At 39.5% G+C, this 21,111-nt stretch overlaps 1 protein-coding gene and 1 long non-coding RNA gene across 3 annotated transcripts in view; one reads left to right on the forward strand and one right to left on the reverse strand.

Moving 5' to 3' along the window:
* Nucleotides 1-21,111, forward strand: part of ACYP2 (acylphosphatase 2) — a 90,289-nt gene that overhangs the window by 60,303 nt on the left and 8,875 nt on the right. The window lies entirely within an intron of this gene.
* Nucleotides 13,314-21,111, reverse strand: part of LOC139019899 (uncharacterized) — a 33,522-nt gene continuing 25,724 nt past the window's right edge. Inside the window, exon 3 of the long non-coding RNA XR_011473162.1 lies at nt 13,314-13,563. This is a non-coding gene — a long non-coding RNA (uncharacterized lncRNA). The remainder of the gene's footprint in view (nt 13,564-21,111) is intronic.

Here is a 21,111-nt window from a genome sequence, read left to right on the forward strand (position 1 = left end):
TATGTTATTTTATAGTGAGCATTAGGAATAGTCCCCTCATTTCTTCTTCTTTTTTGTATTCTTGAAATTCTTGTTTTGTATACTTTTTAAAAAAATACGTAGTTTAGAATTGCTTGTCTAATTTTCTCCCCCACCCTTTCCTCAATTTTTGGCTTTGTTACTGTAATTACAATACATCTCTAAATTAACTAAGGAAGAACTGACAACTTTATGAGGTTGAGACTTGCTGTATAAGAACTTGGTATGCCATTCCCTTTATACAAGTCTTTGTGTCCCTTCAGGAATGCTTTAAAATTGCATTCATAAATCTTACATATGCCTCAAAGTTTTTTCTTAGATATTTAGTCTTTGGTTGTTGCTACCGTACTACTTCACTTTCTAACTCACTGTATTTTTGTTCATCTGAAATTTATTGATATGCAGTAATTCTGCTTCATGCTACCTTACTAAATTTTCTTACTGTTTATAGTACATTTTCAGTTGACTATCTCAGGTTTTCTATCACAAATTGTGGTAGTCTTATTTCCTTCTCTAAATATATGTCTGTCTAGTTCCTTTCTCTTATTAATTGCATTGTCTAATACCCATTACTGCTGGGTAATAGTGGTGACAAGTGAGCATCCTTCTTTGTTCCTGATTTTACTGGGAACGTTGCCTACTGTGGCCGCAGAAAGTGCAATGGCTACTATAGTACCACGGTGTATTTCATCAAGTTAAGAAGGCATCCATCTATTTCTACTTCATTGAATTTGACCACATTTCAAAATAATAGCAAAGCCCCAGCTGTATGTGCAGCCTCGCTAGAATGAGAGGATCAAAGCTCTAAGAGGAAACCGAAGACTTCCTAGTCCACCTCCCTCACATCTTGAGTAATAAATTTCAACCACAACTTTCCCAGAAGTCACAACTTTACTTTGGAAAACAAGCTGGAACTAAAAAAAAATATAGGGCTGTCTCTTGGGTCTCACACCAGTGTTCCTTTGGGTTTACAAAATTGTAACGTTGAAAATTTCTCTTACGACTGTTTTTCTCTCCCATTGTGCTTTCTCCCTGAGAGTTTCCCATTTTGTCCTCTTTTCATCACTCTGGGACCTCACATGCGCTGCGTGGCGGTGCATTCTTCCCCCAGCTGGCCACTGACCGGGAGCCAAGTTTATCAAAGATTTCCAGACAGTGACATAATCCCGTTTCCACCCCAAAAGACCTCTGCCATTTGGTCTTTCTGGACAAAGTGCAAGGTCTTCTGCTGGTTACTTCTGGGGTTGAGGCAGAAAACTTGTTGGCGCCACTGAACACCTGAAAATATGCTTCAGCTGCGACGGTGCCTTTAGCAAAACCATTTGAAACAACAGTAGATGTGTCGTAAATGTCATTCATTGTGCCTTATATTCATTTGTGGGTGGTATTTGGGTTGCAAAGGAAATTAGGTCATGTTTACAATATTCAAAGGAAAAAAACATAAGCAATTACATATTAGTATTGTACTTTTAAAAAAAAGCTACAATGCTGTTTTAAAAATGCATTTGATGTTTTAGAGAGAGGAATGGAGAGGGGAATGGAGAGGGATAGGGAAGGGGAGGGGAGGGGAGGGGGAAAGAAAGACAGAGTCAGAGACATAGATCAGTTGCCTCCCACACACACCCTGACTGGGGCTCAAACCTGCAACCTGGGTATGTGCCCTGATCTGGAGCAAACCCACCACCTTTTGGTGTATGGGATGATGCTCCAACCAACTGAGCCACACTGGCCAGGGCAGTACTGTACTTCTCATTTTGCACTTATTCTTTGTCATAACTTTCATGAATAATCATAAAAATTAGTTAAAGTTTTAAATGCTAAGATGTACAAATGGGAAAAAATCTAAGCCATTTGGTAAATTATTTTCATTAATAATTTTTTACTGCAAAACAAAAGATTGCATTTCTATTCATGTATAGTTATCAGACTTTGGAGTCAGACCTGGGTTTGAACCCTGGGTTTACCACTCCTTGGGAGGCTGAGTGACTGGATACAGGTAACATAATCTCAGTATACTCTCACTATCCTCATCTGCAAACTGTAGAGTTGTGTGAGAAGTAAAAGGATATTGCACATAAAGTGCTTAGCACAGTGGTGCTCTGATGTAGGGCCTTGAATGAAAGCTATGATTAGTACAGCCTATTGTTAAGGCCTGTAATAAAGAATGTTTTTCTTTTTTTAAAAAAATATATTTTATTGATTTTTTACAGAGAGGAAGGGAGAGAGATAGTTAGAAACATCAATGAGAGAAAAACATCGATCAGCTGCCTCCTGCACATCTCCCACTGGGGATGTGCCCGCAACCCAGGTACATGCCCTTGACCGGAATCGAACCCGGGACCTTTCAGTCTGCAGGCCGACGCTCTATCCACTGAGCCAAACCGGTTTCGGCAAGAATGTTTTTCTTTAACGCATATGAATTTAGAGATTAATGAGCAAATATCACAGTTTTGATACAATTCGTATATATAATTGCAAAACTGCTCATTTGGCCACATTTCCTCTTTCCTGAGAGAGAGAACCAAGGTACTTGTGTGGGTTTGACTCTAGTCTCTACTCTGGCTCTTCTTCTTAGGAACTATTTGGGCAGCCAAAACCTGAAGCCTAAGAATATGTTGTTTTTTTTAAAATTAGGTTTTCATCAGACAGTTATATTTTGACTATCTAATAAGTGGAATACAAAAGTACTACAAAAGACTAATATGATTCATATTCGACATATTTAAAGCCACAGAGGACTTGGGTACCTTTTATTTACACATTTATTAAGTAGTTTTGGAGTGTCTGTTTTGTGCTAGATACAGTGATAATGCTCTGGAGATACATAGATGAAAGGAGAGATCCCTACTCTGAAAAAGCTTGCAGTCTGGTGTCTAAAAGGAACTTAAAAGCCACCTCTTATAATAGCGTAAGACTTCCCTCATACCCCTAGCCCTCAGGGGAGGGAAATGGTCCTCCTATGTGTCCCATAGCACCCTAGACTTGCACTTATTTTAGCTTTTATCACAATATACTACACTATAGGCTACTTGAGGGCAGGTACTGTGTCTTATTTATCACGACCAGGTTATTTGAATTATATTTTTAAAGATACAGTTTTGACAGAAACCAGTTGAAAACTGTTACGAATATTTGCATAAATCTATATTGTACAGGAAAGAGACCAAGTTTTCCGAATAGTCCTAGTTGACAGCAAAATAAAATCTATACAGCTGCATCTTCCCAGTAAGCAGAAACAGAGAAAATAAAAGGATATTACTAAACACTAGTGAAATAAGGGAACAGAGTTAATCTTCACATAAATAAGGTCGTATGGAAATGAGAGAAAACATCCAAGTCGCCTGGTTTCTTTAAAGAATCCTTCTCTAGGCAACATCGTTACTTCCACCACCTCCTGTTCTCCCACCTCAGTTCCGAGAAAAGTACTTCTTCTCCCACCACCACTGACAGTAGAGTATCCCTTCCTCGCAGGCTCCCCAGTGATGGTGGTGGTGGTAGGAAGGAGTTAAGGTCTTTTAAGGGAGGAATAGAAAGGTTTTTATGTCCAGGCAGGAAACCTGGGCCCATCACCAGCTCTGGAAATCCTTGTTTCCCAAAAACCAGGAAATGGAGCCAACAGTGGACTTGAAAAGGTTCATCCAGCACGCAGGAGCCTGAGGGGTGGGGGCAGAGCCAGTGGCAGGCAGCAGCAGGTGACCAGGAAGAGCAATGGAGTTGCATAAATCACCCAGACCAGGCGGCCCACTGCTGGACTCCCTGCACCTCCTCCACTACTGCACTTCCTCTCCTCCTGGCTTCCCCTCCACCACCTCGGCCCTCTCCTCCCCATCCACTGCTGCTGGGAAGATAGCGCACCTTTCAGCCTTTGCTTCCTTAGCCTGCACTCCAGCCACCACCTCAGACCCCGACCTCCCTGCGCCACGGTTTCTAGGGCCTTCACTCCACCAGGACTGGTGGCTCCTCACTGAAAGCCATTCTTCAGAGGCAGAGGCTGCTTGCAGGCCCTCCACAGACAGCAGGACCTCCTCCTGCCCCCGCTGTGGCCACTGCATGACTGTGACCCCCATCAACTAGGATGTGGGGTGTGTGGCCACCATCCTCAGGGCCCTGGGGTGCACCCCCTCCTTTGGAAGCTGGGGTGGGAAGCTTGCAACGGTCTTCAAGCTGCCCTCACTGTCTCCGTTATCACCTGTGTCACCTCTGTTTTCTTTCGGAGCTTCTGGCGCTGGTATAGGTCTGGGTCTCCCAGGGCATGGTCTGGAGTAGTGAGGTTGTGGGTTTTGGGGCGAGGGATTCTCTGGACCCCATCCAGGATGCTCATGTTGGTGGCAGCCTGACCAGTGGTTGCTTAGCATCCATTTCTTCACAAAAGACAAACTCACACAAACCAGCCATTGCACCACCCACCCTTCAGTCTCACGACACCCACCTGTCAGTATCTCGATAGCCACCTCTCAGGCTTGCAACATCCGTTCTTTAGTTTCACCCGAGTCTGTTTCCCTGGCCTCTCCCATTCTTACTTTCACCCTTCTGGTGGGTGTGTGATGTTATCCAAGGTGGTTTTAACTTGCATTTACCCATTGTCTAACAATTTGAGAACATTTTCATGTGTTCTTTGTCCATTTGAATATCTTCTTTTGTGAAGTGTTACCCCATTTTTCTGTGGGGTATTCTATATTTTTCATATTTGTAAGAATCCATTATACATGGTAGACATGTGTGTAAATCATCAATGTTGACTGAAGTGCAGTAGGAAACTAAATAGACATAGAAACAAATAACTTGAATCACTTTGAAAAAAATCTTCCCACAAAGATAGCTTGAGGCTTAAATGATTTGGAGAAAAATACTACCATACCTTCAAAGGACACATAACCTATTTTCTATATTTATTAAATGTTCAACAAATATTTACTGTGTGCCTGTAGCATGCATGGCATTGGTCTAGACTCTTAGGATATATATTGGTGAATTGAACAAAGATTTCTTCCCTCTTAAAGTTTCTGGCAGAGGAAAAGATAATAAATAACAATAACAATAAAACATTAGAAAGTGATAAGTGCTATGGAAAAAAACAATAGGTAGAGTTGAGTAAGGAGATTTGAGAGTTCTGGAATTAGGGAGTAGGGAACAGATTGTAGTTTTAAATTTGGGTGGTCAGAGGAAGCCTTATTGAACAGGTAAGTTTTTGGCAAAGATTCAAAGAAGATGAGGGAGTTAGCTAAATGGATATTTTAAAGAAGAGCATTCTAGGAAGAGAGAAGAGCTAAGCAGAGGTCCTAAGACAAGAGCATACCTAAGGTGTTAAAGAAGAGTGAATGAGAGAGGCCAGATGAAGTAGGGTCTTATATGATATTGTAATAAGTTTGGCTTTAATTTTTGGTGAAATGAGAAACCATTACAGGATTTTGAGCAGAGGACTCAAACTAATACATGGATCATTATGGCTCCCCAGTAAAGAATAAACTGTGTGTGTGTGTGTGTGTGTGTGTGTGTGTGTGTGTGTGTGTGTGTAATGGTAGATGTAGGGAGATCTTTGGGGAGGCTATCAAAATAATGCAGGTGAAAGATGATATATCTCAGATCATGGTGGATACAGTATGATGGTAGAACCAGCGTGGATATGGGATATAAGAGAAAGAGAGAACCTGAAGATGAATCCATGGATTTGGACTTAAACACCTGGTAGAATGGAGCTGCCAGAAGCAGAAATAGGGAAGGTTATGATGGAGCAGATCTTTGCAGGAAAACCAGAAGTTTGCTTTTGGACATGTTAAGTTTGAGGTGACTGTTGGACAACAGAGTTGGGAGTAGGCATGCTGAGTCTGCAGCTCAGGAAAGGTCTGGGACAGAGACGCATACTTTGGAATAATCAGTATACATGATATTTAAAGCCAAAGGGCTGGACAAAATCACCAACGGTGTGAGTATTAATAGACTGAGCTTTGGGGCTCAGGTCTAGGTGTGCAAAGTTCAAGGTGTGGTAGAAGAGAAAGAGCCAACAAAGGAGACTAAGAAGAGACCAGTGAGGTGGGAGGGAATCTGAGAATGTTTAATGCGCTGGAAGCCAAATGTGTAAAGTGTTCAACTGCATGATGTGGTGCAGTTGGGTCAAGTAAAATGAAGTCTCAGAATTGACCATTAGATTTTACAACCAAAGGGTCACTGGTGACTCAATAAGAGCACTTTCAGTGGAGTGGTGGGGTTGAAATAGTTTTTTATTTTTTTTATTTCAGAGAGGAGAGGAGAGGGGGAGAGAGAGATAGAAACATCAATGTGAGAGAAAGCCATTGATCAGCTGCCTCCTGCATACCCTACACTGGGGATCGAGCCTGCAACCTGGGCATGTGCCCTGCCTGGAAATAGAACTGTGACCTCCTGTTTCATAGGTTGATGCTCAACCACTGAGCCATGCCGGCTGGTCTGGAATAGATTTTAAAGGTAATGGGAGGAAAGAAATTGGAGATAGTGAATATTAATTCTTTTGAGGAATTTGCTCCAAAAGGAAATAAAGAAACGGGGTTATCACTTGACAAGAACTGTTTTGGAGGAGTGGTAGGGTGACCGTTTGTCTGTAATGAGTTTAAGATAACATGGGAAGGGGCAAAATGAAAACAGCAAGTATACACGACTTTTGAGGACTTTTGCTCCAAAGAAATGGGATGATGGCCGATTAAGAAAGTGGTAAAAAAATGTTTTTTAAATAGGAGAAAAAGAATTGTGTGTGCATGCTGAGGTGAATGATTCAGTAGGAGCAAAAATTAAAGAGAATCATTGGAGGGATGCCCTTGAATATGGGAGAGCAGATGGAATCTAGTTCCTAAGTGGAGGAGACGGAGTTGGCTTTAGATAGGAGCTTGACAACTTAATCTACAGGAACCAGCAGGCAGGCAAAGTATGAAGGTGTGTATGCTGGCCAGTGGGTCCACGTGATAGTGGAATCTGTGAAATTCTCTTCTGATTGCTTCAGGGTTCTCATTAAGGTAGGAAGCAAGATTATTAGGTGAGAGTGAGGATGAGGTTGAGAGGCAGTGTGTTGCTGAGGAGAAAGAAGGTATGGAATACTTGTCTAGAGAATGGAAGAGTGACTTGACTCTGATGTACGGCAGCATTAGGGTCTTGAAGTTGAAGTGAGGCACATAAGCATGTCTGTGAATTTTTTCTTTTTCAGCCCCACTCAGTTTACAGGTGGAGAATGAGTAAGTAGTTGGATTTAGAGCTGAAATGAGAAGGGCAAGAGAGTCATTACAATAATTGATCTTAGAATTCAAGCTGGAGGAATAGAGGACATATAGAATGAGGGGCAGTGAAAAGGTGGCCTGATCAACAGATTGGAAGACCCAGGAAATTGAAGGGGTCCCTGGGGTCACGTACCAGAGTGAGTTGGAAGGATGAGCGATAGTGGTCTGAGAGTAGGTTGCAGGGCATTGGTCAGAATCCTACTCATTCTTCCCGGTTGGGATCTAGAGAAGCAAGAAGAGAATGAGGTCATTATAGGGGAGGAGGTCAATGAACCAGGAGATCAGGGAAGGTAGGATCACCTCTATGTATATTGAAATCACTGAAAGATAAGACTAGAGAGAAGTGAGAATGAGCCAGGAGTAAAATCCTTGAGAAATGAGGGGGAATGATGTGGGAGTAGCAACAGTGCAGGGCATCAGGTAATATAAGCCGATGACAGGAGATTTAAAGCTGGGTCTGTACTCTAGGGCCAAGGATAATTATATAGCAATGCCACCTCTGGCTAAAATCAGCAAGAAGGCAGATGCCTGTAGAATTTCATGTTACTTAATGTCCCAGATCCTGTATTATACTACTTTTTCTTCCTCAAAATGCTTAGAAGAAAGTTACACATATATGAACTGATCAAATATAAAGAACATGTATTTTTTTTTAAATTGGAAAGTGAATAGTGATAACACGGACTGTGAAATGTTTTCTTTTGGGGTCTGCCATTCTGTTTCTGTCCTAGAGTAGTTTCTGAAAAGAACAAAATACGATTTTAACCTGGGGCTTGAGACAGATTTGCTATAACAAATTGTTAAGGGAGAATAAAGAGAGCGAATACACAATCTCTGTAATATCCAGCCAATCAGAGGCAGAGACTGATAGGAAGAGGGGGAGAGGGGAGGGGAGAGGGAAAGAAAGAGAAAGAAAAAGGGAAAGAAAAATGTGCTCTTCTTGGAAAGAGTTTAATTTAGCCACAAATCTGCACATCATAGAATAGTGAAGTGTTTAAGTTCTCTGGGAAACAGAAAAAGCACGATGTTTTAAAAGACAAACGTAATATAAGATGAATGAAGAGAGCCTGTGAGTTGTTTAACCTTATTTTCCTTTCACTCCTCAAGTGTTACTGTTCAGTTCTTACTTGTTTTGAACGGAATCTCCTACTCTTGACTTAAATTCTTTAAACAAGTGTTTGTTTAGTGATTTAGCATATAGAACTATTGTTCCTTGGACCAGGCTGCCTCTTTAGAAAGCTGAGGGCCTCAATGCAATGTTACTTTCTTAAGACTGGAAAGAATGTGGGTAGGCAAGAGAAGGAGATGTACATGTTGTTCATTTCCTCTGTTTCCCATAGAAAGTCCATTAAACTGTGCTTGGAAAGAGAATGGTAAACAAGAGGCTTTGAGGAATTAGCCAAGTAGCTGTACAGCAGCCGTCATGTCTATTGCCTCTTAGAAGCAGCATATAGAGAAGTGGGAAGAAAATATTTGAGTTACTGGGGTGTGGGCAATGACTTACCGGGAAAATGAATGCCCATTATTTAATCACTTGCTACTAATAGTTCACTCATAGAGAGCAAATATAAATGATGGTGCCTACTAAAACTCTAAGAGGCTGCCTGTCTCTGCAGGGGCTGGCAGGCAGACTGGCCCCAGAATGGTAGTCAGATGGCAGGGCTGACTCAAATCATCCAGTTATACAGAGCCATTGCCAAAACTTTGAAATATAGTAGAAACGTTATGTAAAATGTGTTTACATCTAAATGTTAAACATCCATACTCATTGTAGCACAACTGAGATAACATTAATAAAAATAATGAAATTGATACTGTATCAAATGAATAAAATTTAATCACAAAAAATCGAAATAATATTGAACCTTTAAAAAATAGTGTTATCTCAAAAAACTAAGTGCATTGATGGTGTCATCATTGCAATAAGAGCATATTTTTGAGCAATATTTTCCAGCTGCTTTGAAACAGTTTTTTCCTCTACAGTAGTGGCAGAATGGTGAACAGCATTTTGCCCTGGTTCCTAGTATTTCTTCTCAGCTGTCATTTAAAAATCTTTTTTTTTTCTTTAGAAACAGCAATATTTTTATGTTTGGCACATTACATCCTCACTACACCCTGTGAACGAGGTACTATTATTAGCTCCATTTTACAGATATGAAAACTGAGGTGCAGAAATAAGTAATTTGCTCATGTACACATAAAGTTAAATGCCAAGGTCCAGATATGAACCCAGGCAGTCAGGCGCAAAGCTCTCACTCTTAAAAAACTGGGGGTGGAGGGGTACACTCTGAGCTTTTTCAGACTCAATCTCCTCATCTGTAAAATAGGGTCAATAATTCTTATCTCTTGTGGTGGTTGTGACAAGTAAGATATGGTGTTTGGGCAGGGAATGCATTGATGCTGTCTTGATCTGTTTCTGTATTATTTAATTTGTTGTAATGAACATGAATTATTCATGCACTTTTTAATCAAGAAAAAAAAAGCCTATAAGAGTGCCTGGCACAGAGAGGCGCCTAATAAAGTCATTGTTATTATGTCTAAAAGCAAAGTCAGAGTTTCCATTTGACTTAATAGAGATTTGTCACCCAGGGAAGCTTGGGTGTGAAGGGAAGAAATAAGATAATGGCAGAGGTGAATTCAGGTTAGAGGTTTCACTTTCCATTGAGAGGGGTTGTACATCCTAGAGTGAAGGGTAGAAACCAGAGGGTGGGAGAATGAATTGGTTTAGGCAAGTGGGAATTAACCAGTGGAACAAAGGCCCAAGAAATTGGCAGGGGTAAAGCGGGGGGAACAGTCTCAGAGCCTTGAATGAATTACTTATTTTGTAGAAGTTTAATAGTGACTTGATTGTTAATAGATAAGCCCTGTTTTATAAGCTTGCTGAAGTAACAAAAATATTAAAAATCACTTTGGGGAATGAGGAAGGAGTTAAAATAACTGCATGGTTTTCTTTATTTATCTACCTGGTTCTGGGGGATGTGAGAATACGTTTTCTGAAGAGGAGCCAACAGTTAATTTTTCCATTTGTGGGCTGTATGGTAAAATGATTATTGGCAAAAGAACACCTTTTCATGCAGCTTCCTTTGGTGTGTAAGTCAGGGGGCAGCAAGAGGAGTTTTTTCCTGCAGCTGGGGAAAAGGTTCAGAGCTGTCTTCCTGGAACCGGCTCTCATTTCAGAGTCTAAAATAGATTTAAAGTACTGTGCTGTTTTGGAAGCGGGGCCCTCGTCATCTCAAGCACATCTGTTGGTAGCTATTGAAATTCAAATAAAGTTCAAGTAATGCTCATATTACACTCACTGACTTCAAGGAGTGTTTAAAAAACACTAAACTCTAGTCACTGACACTGCCTAAGACACAGTAGGGAAAGCATTGATTTCCTGCCCACCCTAGTTACTTTGAGCCTGAGCCACAGCATTTAATTCCTTTAAAATGTTTCTTCCTCCGTACCTGAACTTTTCAACTGAGATCCACTTTCATTTTCAAAAGTTTACATATGAACTATAGCAGATACTTGTAATACTTTGGTGTTGATCATTCTGCAGACTTCAGTAATTGAAATGAGGTTGTGGACTATAAAGTCATAAAGCCAGGGTTGAATAAGTGTCATTTCCTCCTTGTATTTTCTCCAATTTTAGTACATGAAAATTTTCATATAGGTGCTATGATTAAGGAACTTGGTATATCCACCTACTTACACATAATTCCATTCTTTCCATAAAGGATTCAAGGCATCCTTAAAAGCAAACACAGACCAGAAAAATAGGATAACTTCCCTCAAAAATATATGTTTTTTTTACTTAAGTATAGTTACTAGACAATATTATATTACTTAATGTAAGTTTCAGGTGTACAATATAGTGATTTGACATTTTTATACCTTATAATGTGATTATCTCACTAATTCTATTAATCATCTGTCACCTTGTAAACTTATCACAATATTATTGACTACTAGAGGCCCGACGCACAGATTCATGCACCTGTAGGATCCCTCGCCTGGTCTGCGCCCTCTCGCAATCCAGGACCCCTTGGGGGATATCGGAAAGCTGGTTTCGGCCCGATCCCCGCAGGCCTAATCCAGACAGGAGGGAGTCCAATCCTGTGCATTGAGCATCTGTCCCCTGGTGGTCAGTGCACATCATAGCGACCCGTCGACTGGTCGTTCAGTCACTTAGGCTTTTATATATACAGATATTCTCCTTCATCTTTTTCACCCATCCACCCACTCCCTTCTTTCTAATAACCATCCTTTTGATCTCTGTTTCTATTAATCTGTTTTTGTTTTTTTAAATTCCACATATGTCTTTCTCTGTCTGGCTTATTTCACTTAGGTCTATGCATGCTATTGCAAAAGGCAAGAATTCATTCTTTTTTATTGCTGTGTAATATTCCATTGCTTGTATACATCACATTTTCCTTTATCCATTTATCTGTTGATGGGCATCAAAGTTGTTTTCATATCCTATTGTAAATAATGCTGCAATAAACATAGGGGTACACATTTTTTAAAATTCATGTGTTTGTTTGTTTGTTTTTGGATAAATACCCTGAAGTGGAATTGCTCGGTTGTATGGTAGATATATTTTTATGTGTTTTTTTATATTTTAAAGAATCTCCATACTGTTTTCATAGGGGCTGTGCCAATTAGCCGTCCCATCAACAGTTCACAAGGGTTCCCTAGTCAACAGACTTTTTGATAACATCTACTCTGACTGGTGTGAGGTAGTAAGTCATTGTGGTTTTGATTTGCATTTTTCTGATGATTAGTGATGTTGAGCATCTTTCCATATGTCTGTTGTCACTTGCTTGTCTTTTCAGATCCTTTGCCCATTTGTTAATTAAATTGTTATTTTGGTGTGTTATAAGTTCTTTATAAATTTTGGATATTAACTCCTTATCAGATGTATCTTTGGTGACTATCCTCTTCCATTCAGTGGATTGTCTTTTAATTTTGTTGATGGTTTTCTTTGCTGTGCAAAACTTTTTAGTTTGATGTAGTCCCATTTGTTTTTTTTCTTCCTTTGTTTCCTTTTCCTGAGGAGACATATCAGAAAAAATACTGCCATGAGAGATGCCCAAGATTTTACGACCTAGGCCCGTGGTCGGCAAACTGCGGCTCTCGAGCCACATGCGGCTTTTTGGCCCCTTGAGTGTGGCTCTTCCACAAAATACCACGTGCAGGCGCATGCACAGTGCGATTGACACTTCGTGGCCCATGTGCAGAAGTCGGTTTTCGGCCTGGGCGAGTCTATTTTGAAGAAGTACTGTTGATATTTGGCTCTGTTGACTAATGAGTTTGCTGACCACTGGCTAGGCTTTCTAGACACAGAATGCTTTCTTCATATAATCCTAGTTTCACATCACCCTTTAGTGTATCGTTCCACTGGCACAAAGTGAATACCCACAGAATGGCAGTTGCCATTATTTATGTATTGAAAAGAGCATTAGGCTGGAGAGCCAGGAAACCTGAATCCTCCTTTCCGTTCCTCAACTAAGAAAGCCGCCTGTGAAGCCCCTGCTCTGCATCAGGCACTGAGCCAGGCACTCTCCACAGGCCGTCTTGTCCAAGGTTTAGATGAAGCCACCAGAGTCTGTACATCAGGGGTCCTCAAACTACGGCCTGCGGGCCACATGCGGCCCGCCGAAAACATTTATCCGGCCCGCCGGGTGTTTTTGCCGCTGCTGCCTGTTGCTTAGCAGCCAACTAGTTTTTTTTTAAACTATAGTCCGGCCCTCCAATGGTCTGAGGGACAGTGAACTGGCCCCCTGTTTAAAAAGTTTGACGACCCCTGCTGTACATCATTAAATATCACAAGTGAGGAAACCGAGGGTGAGGTGTAGCAGGGCGAGGCTGTTCCACGTGATGTCTAAAGAAGCACTAAGAAGTGGAACACCAAAGTGCCTAACTTGTGTAGGGAAGGCTGTGGGCCTGTGGCTCTGGAGTCCTTGACCCAGCAGGTCTATCACTCTCTGAGGGTTGCACTGGCCACTGAACTTTGGCCAAGGGTCTGTGAGGAACTCGGGAGGCATGGAGAAGCTCCATCAGTTCACTTTTATTCATATGTTGTAAGTGTGCCTCATACTTCCGGCTGAGGGCTATCTGTTCTCATTCTTATAAGCCTTTTAACCCAGACTAGCCCTTTGAAGTCTGGCTTAGCTCAGTGGGTTAAGTAATTTGTCCAAGATCATATAAGTAGTGAGTGGTGAAGTAAGTGGCTTGTTTCCATTCTCCCAGTGATCTCTCCGCCAGCAATGCGGTTAGGACAGGTCATTCCACCTCTCTGTGTTGGTAACTCCCTCACCTGTGCAAAGAAAGAGTAAATAGATGATCCAGGCTGACTTTGTTGTTAAATGCACATCACAGGGTTCCTTTGTTTTCTTCAACATTGCAAATTCCTCAAACACAGAGACTACACTTTCCACATTCTTGAATCATTAAAACTGCTTTGCAAATTAACAAGTGCTCAGTGAACATTTGTTGATGCAGAATGAATGAGTGACACAAAGAAAACAGGTTTATGATTTTTCACAACAGATTTTCAATGCTAGGACACAAAGCCTGCGGGGACCCTAAAATCTCTCGGGTTCACATTTCAACTGTGGAGTCTTTTCTAAAGATGGCATTTGTCATGAGCCTTTTCACAGGAAGATGCTTAGCCAGGGTCAGCTTGTTCTCATCTGAAAAGAGCAAAGAACTGAGGGTAGGAAAGCAGGACGCCTAGAAAGGATCAAGGTAAGAGCTGCGGTAGGTGGATGTCTCTGCAACAAAACTGTTTGGGCTATTTTTATCTTTGTGCTGCTGTTATAGCAACAAAACGACAAACTGACTATTCAAACCTAATACAACTAGAGCCCGTCCAAACAGATTTTGAATAAATTGTGAACTATGAACATCTCTATTTGGCATGCAATAGAGAGAACTACTAAAGCTTATGTTCCTGTCTGTAATTTAAACAGTGTTTTAAATGTGCCCTTGGAAGATAAAATACAATTACTTATGCATTATTTAGTAGTGTTCTTTCTTTTTGCCAAAAATAAAAAATCCAAAGGAAGGTATACAGCCCTCAGGAGGCACAGAATCTATGGGTTTTTGTAGTTACTGATTTCGAACTTAAAATCTCATTGAAGTCATTAGCGAAGAGTTCTAAATCTTTATGCCTGAAAACTTGCGAGCAGATATCCCTACAGCCTTTCTGCCTCCTCCGCCATCCCCAGCCAGAGTGGGAGGGAGGCAGGACCTGCGCTGCCAACAGTCACGAAGGTTGTTTCTGGAATAAAAACAGGAACCTGCAGCATGCACCAGTGTCTGGCTTTGTCTCTTGAGGGCTACAAAGACCAGCATTATATTGAAACTATAAAATTATTGTTTCCTGAAACGTAAAGAAAAATCTGGAGAAGTTAAACATTATTTTTTGTTGTTGAAAATTGCTTAAACTTAGAATGTCAGATTTTTCCAACTAAGTTTTTATGTAAAAGGCAGCTTGGGTGGGGGAAGCCATAAGGATTCAAACTGTTTAATTAAATCCAGTCTCCACGTTCAGTTTCAACCAGAGACACAGACAGTAAAGTCACAGTGTCTTGACTTCCAATTTTTTTTGACCACTTTGTGATAGTATTTAGCTTTCCTGTCCCAGAACAGGAAGAGGAAACACATCCTGTTGATTAAATTTGGGTACTAACTTATCCTTAGTGTGGATCATTTTTACATTCTCAATGTCATTCTAGTTTGCAAGAGAAAGTACAGGACTCAGTTATAGTAAACTAGAGGCCTGATGCACGGAAATCACGCAAGAGTAGGCCCTCGCAGCCCACGGCCCCGCCCACTGGTCTTTCCGGAAGGTCATTCCGCCACATGGTCTAATTAGCATATTAGCTCTTTATTATATAGGATGTCATGGCAACCTGAACGGAGATGGTCCTGAATCCTCTAGACTGTGTTTCAGGCTTCCTAATATTACTTTAAAGTTCTGTGCAAGGAAAGATATGAAAGGAGGGAAAAAACCTCCTATCCTAAATAACCTTGGTCTTTGTAAATACTCCCACAAAGTTCATTCTGACCCTGAGTTAAAATGATCTCGCTGTACTGAATGACGGTCCTGGGGCTGCACTTCGGTACTTATTCATGTTAAATTTTACATAAGCCCTTAGATTGTATGAGTTAGAGAGCCAGAACAATGTGAACAAAATCCAAGCACACTTCTTGGTACCATTATGTCATTATCTGCCGTGTATCTCCCTATGTCACTCCCAACCATGGAATCCCAGGACTAGCTCTGTGGGACTATTTGACAGAGGTGGAAATCCCACAAGTATATGTTTTCAACAGTTTTTAATTTTGAAAGGATGCTAGTACTGCTTGATTATTTCTAGCTTCTGGTATTAGATCAGGAAAGAAAACCACTTTTTTTAACATTTTCCCTAGAACCTTGGAATATGATAGGAATGGATTGGAAGCCTTATGTTTTCTTTCTGCACCCCAGGGCGATGCTTCCCGGGGCTCCCACAGGGAGAGACTGACAGTTCTCAGAGTGCAGGTCAGCCTTGGGTTGAGCAGTCCCCTTTCTAGGGAATAGTAAGCTCTAAAAAATGATTAAGCAGATTGACAGAATCTAAGATATTAAGTGAATTCCATTTAGGTGAACTTGGAATGTTAGCTGGTATTGTTGTATAACGAATATCCAAGCTCTGCTTAGATTTGCCGATTTGTTAAGGACAAAATAAGTTCTTATGTAATATATTTTATTTAGTTAATATTTAGTCAAATCATAAAATGCAAAAGCATATCCCTGACTATACTGTATATATTATAGTAGTTTACATAGTTGTTATGGGTTTTATATTTACTAGTATATATTCTTTTTGGGAGAAAAAAAATCGAAGCTAAAACTTAAATAGCTTACATAGTCACCCTTTCTTCCTTGTTAGGAAAAATTCCTTTAAAGACATTACTATTACAAATGCCTCATTTATAAATGTACTCTGTTTTTAATTTTTACTCCCTCTAATCTGTCCTCCATGGGCACCTTGAATTTTCATTCTGAAATACAACTTGATCTGTGTCTTTACAGGAAAAGTCCAAATCCTTAGCACACTGTACATGATGCTTCACCATCCAACCATAGCCCCAATAACCTATTTATTTTTTCTGCTTTTATTTTTTATTTTTTGTGACATTTGTTATTTTATTATTATTTCTTTAAACTTTATTGTTGAAAGTATTATATATGTCCCCTTTTCTCCCCCCATTGACCCCTTCTAGCCCCCCCCCCCCGAGGCTTTCACCACCCTATTGACTGTGTCCATGGGTAATGCATATATGCATACAAGTTCTTTGGTTGATCTCTTCCCATCCTACCCAGTAACCTATTTTAATCCATAAGAGTCGTCCACTCAAAATGTCTGGTGTCTTAAATGTTAGTTCAGGTATTTTAGCTACTATTCTCTTTTGTGAATTGTACATGATAAATATGTTAGTCTAATAGTTTTCAATATTATAAAGTTACTTATACACAGCGGGGGAAATCGCTCTGCGTTACCCTGCTGGAGTTACTAAACCCGCTGAAAAGACTTGATGCCATTGGTAAAATAGTAGATAGATTTACCCCTGGATGTCATTACCTCCCAGCAAGAGATTTGTTAATAAAATTTCAGCATTCATTCTAATGACTTTGATCACAAAAGCCACATTTTATATTTCTCTCTGTTCAGATCATTATTTCAAACAGAAACAAAAAAGAAAATTTGTTTTTATTTCCAAAGGCATTTCCTCAATTTCATAATCTTTTACTAATTTAAAATTTATATATATATATATATATATATATATGTATATATATATGAGGCATTTGAAAATAGCAAAGAAAAAGGGAAAGAAAAACTACCCACATTTCAGGAGATAACTACTATTATCATTTTGATGCACATCTTTCAAATATTTATATATATATATATATATATATATACACACACACACACACACATATATATGTATATATATATACACATATATATCTTCTTACAAAAGTGGGGTCATACTACACATCTTGTTTTGTAACTTGTTTTTTTAAAAACTTAATACCATATTAGAAACATTGTATATATTAGTAAAAAATAATCTTCATAATTTTAATGGTTATCTATTATTCCTTCATATGGAAAATATGGTAACTTATGTAACCAATTTTTAATTATTGGACATTTCATGGATAGATTTGTTCTTACCATAGATCTTCCCAACCTCCACATAAGTTTTTTCTTTCCTTATTAAGTCAAGAACTTTAATCTTTTCACTTAATGGCTTCTCTTTGGCATATTTGAGTTGCCAGCATCACTATTCTTGTGCTTTGTGGCCATTGTTAAGTAAAATAAGGATTACATGAACACAAGCACTGTGATACGGTTATAGTCGGTTTGATAACTGAGGTGACTACTAGGTGACTAACTGGCAGGGAACGTAGAGCACATATGCTGGACAGGGATCATTAATGACCTGGGCAGGATGGAGAGAGATTTCATCACGCTACTCAGAACAGTGTTTATTTCTGGAATTATTTAGTATTTTCAGGCTGCAATTGACCCAAGGTAACTGAAATCCCGGGTAACTGAAATCAAGGAAAGCAAAACCATGGATAAGGCGGGCGGACTGCTGTATAGGTACTACGTTGTACAACAGCTCTCTAGAAAGTATTCATCTTGTTCTACTGAAACTTTATGCCTGTTGATTAATAACTCCTCATTTTCTCCTTCCCCTGGTTTCTGACAACCACCAGTCTATATACGTCACATTTTCTTTGTCAGTTCATCTATCAATAGGCATTTTGGTTGTTTCCACTGCCAGTAGTGCTGCAATGAACAAGAAAGTGCAGGTATCTCTTGGAGATCATGATTTCAATCCTTTTATAGAAATACCCAGAAATCGGATTGCCTTTATTTTCCTCCATAGTAAGCAGGTCACCCTGTTTGTGGTCAGCTTTCAAGAAACTAATTCTGAGCTGGAGCACAATTCTGCTTGATTTGGTCTTAGTTTCCCACCATATAACCCTATGAATGTTTAAGAAAAAGCACTGAATAAATACTTTCTTATTAACAGACCAAATCAAGTGACTGATCAACTACACTGAGCTAGTCACTCCCAGTGAGACACTGGAAGCAAGCATTTGGTGGATAAGAAAACTAGACTGGTGACTATCTTTTTTTCTCTAAAATTTTTCAATTACAGTTGATGTACATTATATTAAACATTTATGTAATGTACGTAGTGATCATCCTGATAAGTCTGGTATCCATCTGAAACCACACATAATTATTACAATATTATTGACTATATTCCCTATGCTGTACTCTACATCCTCATGACTATTTAAAAATTTTTAATTTATTTTTTAGAGAGAGGGAGGAAGGGAGACAGAGAAACATGCATTCATTAGTTGCTTCTTGTATGTGCCCTGACCAGGGATTGAACCTGCAATCTTGGTACATGGGGACAATGCTCTAACCAACTGAGCTACACAGCCAGGGCTCCCATGACTATTTTTAGAACTGGAAATTTGTATTTCTTAATCCCTTCACCTTTTCACCCATCTCCCCAACCCCTTCCCATCTGGCAATCATTAATTTGTTCTCTGCATCTATGAGTCTGTTTCTGTTTTGTCTGTTGATTTATTTTGTTTGTTTGTTTTTTAGATTCCACATGTAAGTGAAACCATATGGTATTTTTCTTCTTGTATCTGACTTATTTCACTTAGCATAATACCATCTAGGTCCATCCATGTATTTGCAAATGGCAAGAGTTCATTCTTTTTCATGGCCGAGTAATTTTCCACTGTATAACTGTACCACATCATCTTTATCCAAATGTCTATCAATGGGCAGTTAGGTTGCTTCTATATCTTGACTATTGTAAATAATGCTGCAGTGAACATAAGGGTACATATATCGTTCAGATTAGGAGTTCAGTTTCTTCCAAGTAGGACCCATCTTATGGCTTTCACTTCTTCGTTGTTGTAACTTTTGAGACCTCAGACTTTCAATTCTATTCAAAAGCAAGCATATCAATCACTCTGGTTTGTTTGAGCTGCCTCATCGGAAAGTCATTTGGAAAACTAAACATGGCAGCCATCTATCTACTATTGAAGTAGCTTTCAATTCAAAAGAAGGAGACATAATATGATTAATTAAATTGCATTTTGATTCTGATGGTTAGAAATTCTTTTATCATTTTATTAATGGTGTCAGATTGAGCATATCTTAGAATGCAATATTATAATTACGAAGAGTTTTTCTTAACCTCTTCAATGAAATCTTTTTCTCTTCTTCCTTTCAGCCTTTAATCCTTCCCTTTCACTTTGTCACTTCCCATTAGACAGGCGATTTGAATATATGGATGATGACTTTTTATTTGTCTGAGATTCATCAAGCTGTTAATAAATTAGATTTCTTTATGAAAAACAACAGTTTTAATTCAGTCAATAAGCACACACTATTCAAATTTTTATTAGGGTGACAACAGTACACTCAATTTTTGTTTTAAAAATATAGGCAGAAACACATTTATTGGGATTTAGCAATGACTTCTTTTAACCACCTTCAAAAAAATCAATATTAGAAAGATACTTTTTCTTCATCTTCTATTTTGTTGTCTGCTTTTATAAAAGAAGGAAATAAATTGGCATGGGTTTTTATGAGTACAAAAGAAAACCATTTTGATAAGAAATGGCTATTTTCTGAATCTCTATTTGTATTACAGCCTGAAATTAATGAGAATATAACACATTAACACTGAAAAAAATTCAGAGTATAATATTCAAGTACCAATTGCAGGTGACCACTTATGAACTGAAACATTACAATGGCATTCTTACCTCCTTTCGTGAGCCTCTCTATGAACTGAGGCACATACCTGAATTCAAAGATAAAATACCCTCTCTAGGGGAAATGAGATGCTAAAGAGTAATTTTTTAAAAACCCTGGGAGGTTGAAAAGATAAGCCATTTCCCTAATGTTGAGACATACCCAGGAAGGGGAGTTTCCCCTTGACTATTTTGACTTCTTGTCAAATATTTAAAGGCATGCTGAACGCCTCACCTTCACGGTTATTAACCTGTAGTGCAGTATGCTCCCTCACAGACGACCCCTTTAAAACACAGCCCAACAGTCTTTGGCACATTAAAAAATTTTCTTCGGATTTTCTACCTGGTGAATCTTTTTTTTCTAGTGGTTCTTGTGTCATTAGTTACCTCTCCATTCTGCCTTCAAATTATTCTTTTGATTCTGTACAAATTATTTTCAAAGTGGCTGTCAGAGAGATGCTTTATGAATGTCTGTAAAGCCTGTGCATGCATCTGCTTCCACTAGGCTGGCCCGGCCTGGGCACCACCCTCCTCCCCCAGCAGCCACAGGAAAGCGCTGCCCGGCCTCCCCCAGCACAGCGGAGCCCCAGGGTTGCTCAGCTGAGTGGTCCAGTCTGAACAACTCTTAGTCCCCAAGTTCAAAGCTGTATCCCGGATGGTGGCCTGAAGATACATGTTTTTATGACCTCAGAGTGATGCATGCTTCACTGCAATGGAAAAAGCGTCTAGGAAAGTCGGTTGTGAAGCAAAACTCCATAAATTTCTGTCCCTCTTCCCAATCATTTTTATCCCTCTTCCCAATAATTTTGTGTATAAAATCAGAGAAACAGTATCAGCAAGAAGGAAAAAAAGTAACCTCACAGCTTTATATGTTTATAGCTCTCTTTGTTGCCAAGAGGATTTAAAGTGATTTGTAAGGATACGTAAAACTGTAACAGGAGGTGCATTTAAAAGTGAAAAAGGATTTAAAAACAACCACCCAAGGGTGAGGGATAAAACAGA

Source organism: Myotis yumanensis, unplaced genomic scaffold (assembly GCF_028538775.1).
Source record: "Myotis yumanensis isolate MYYU_CA2020_CCGP unplaced genomic scaffold, mMyoYum1.0.hap1 SCAF_11, whole genome shotgun sequence".
Lineage (NCBI taxonomy): Eukaryota > Metazoa > Chordata > Mammalia > Chiroptera > Vespertilionidae > Myotis > Myotis yumanensis.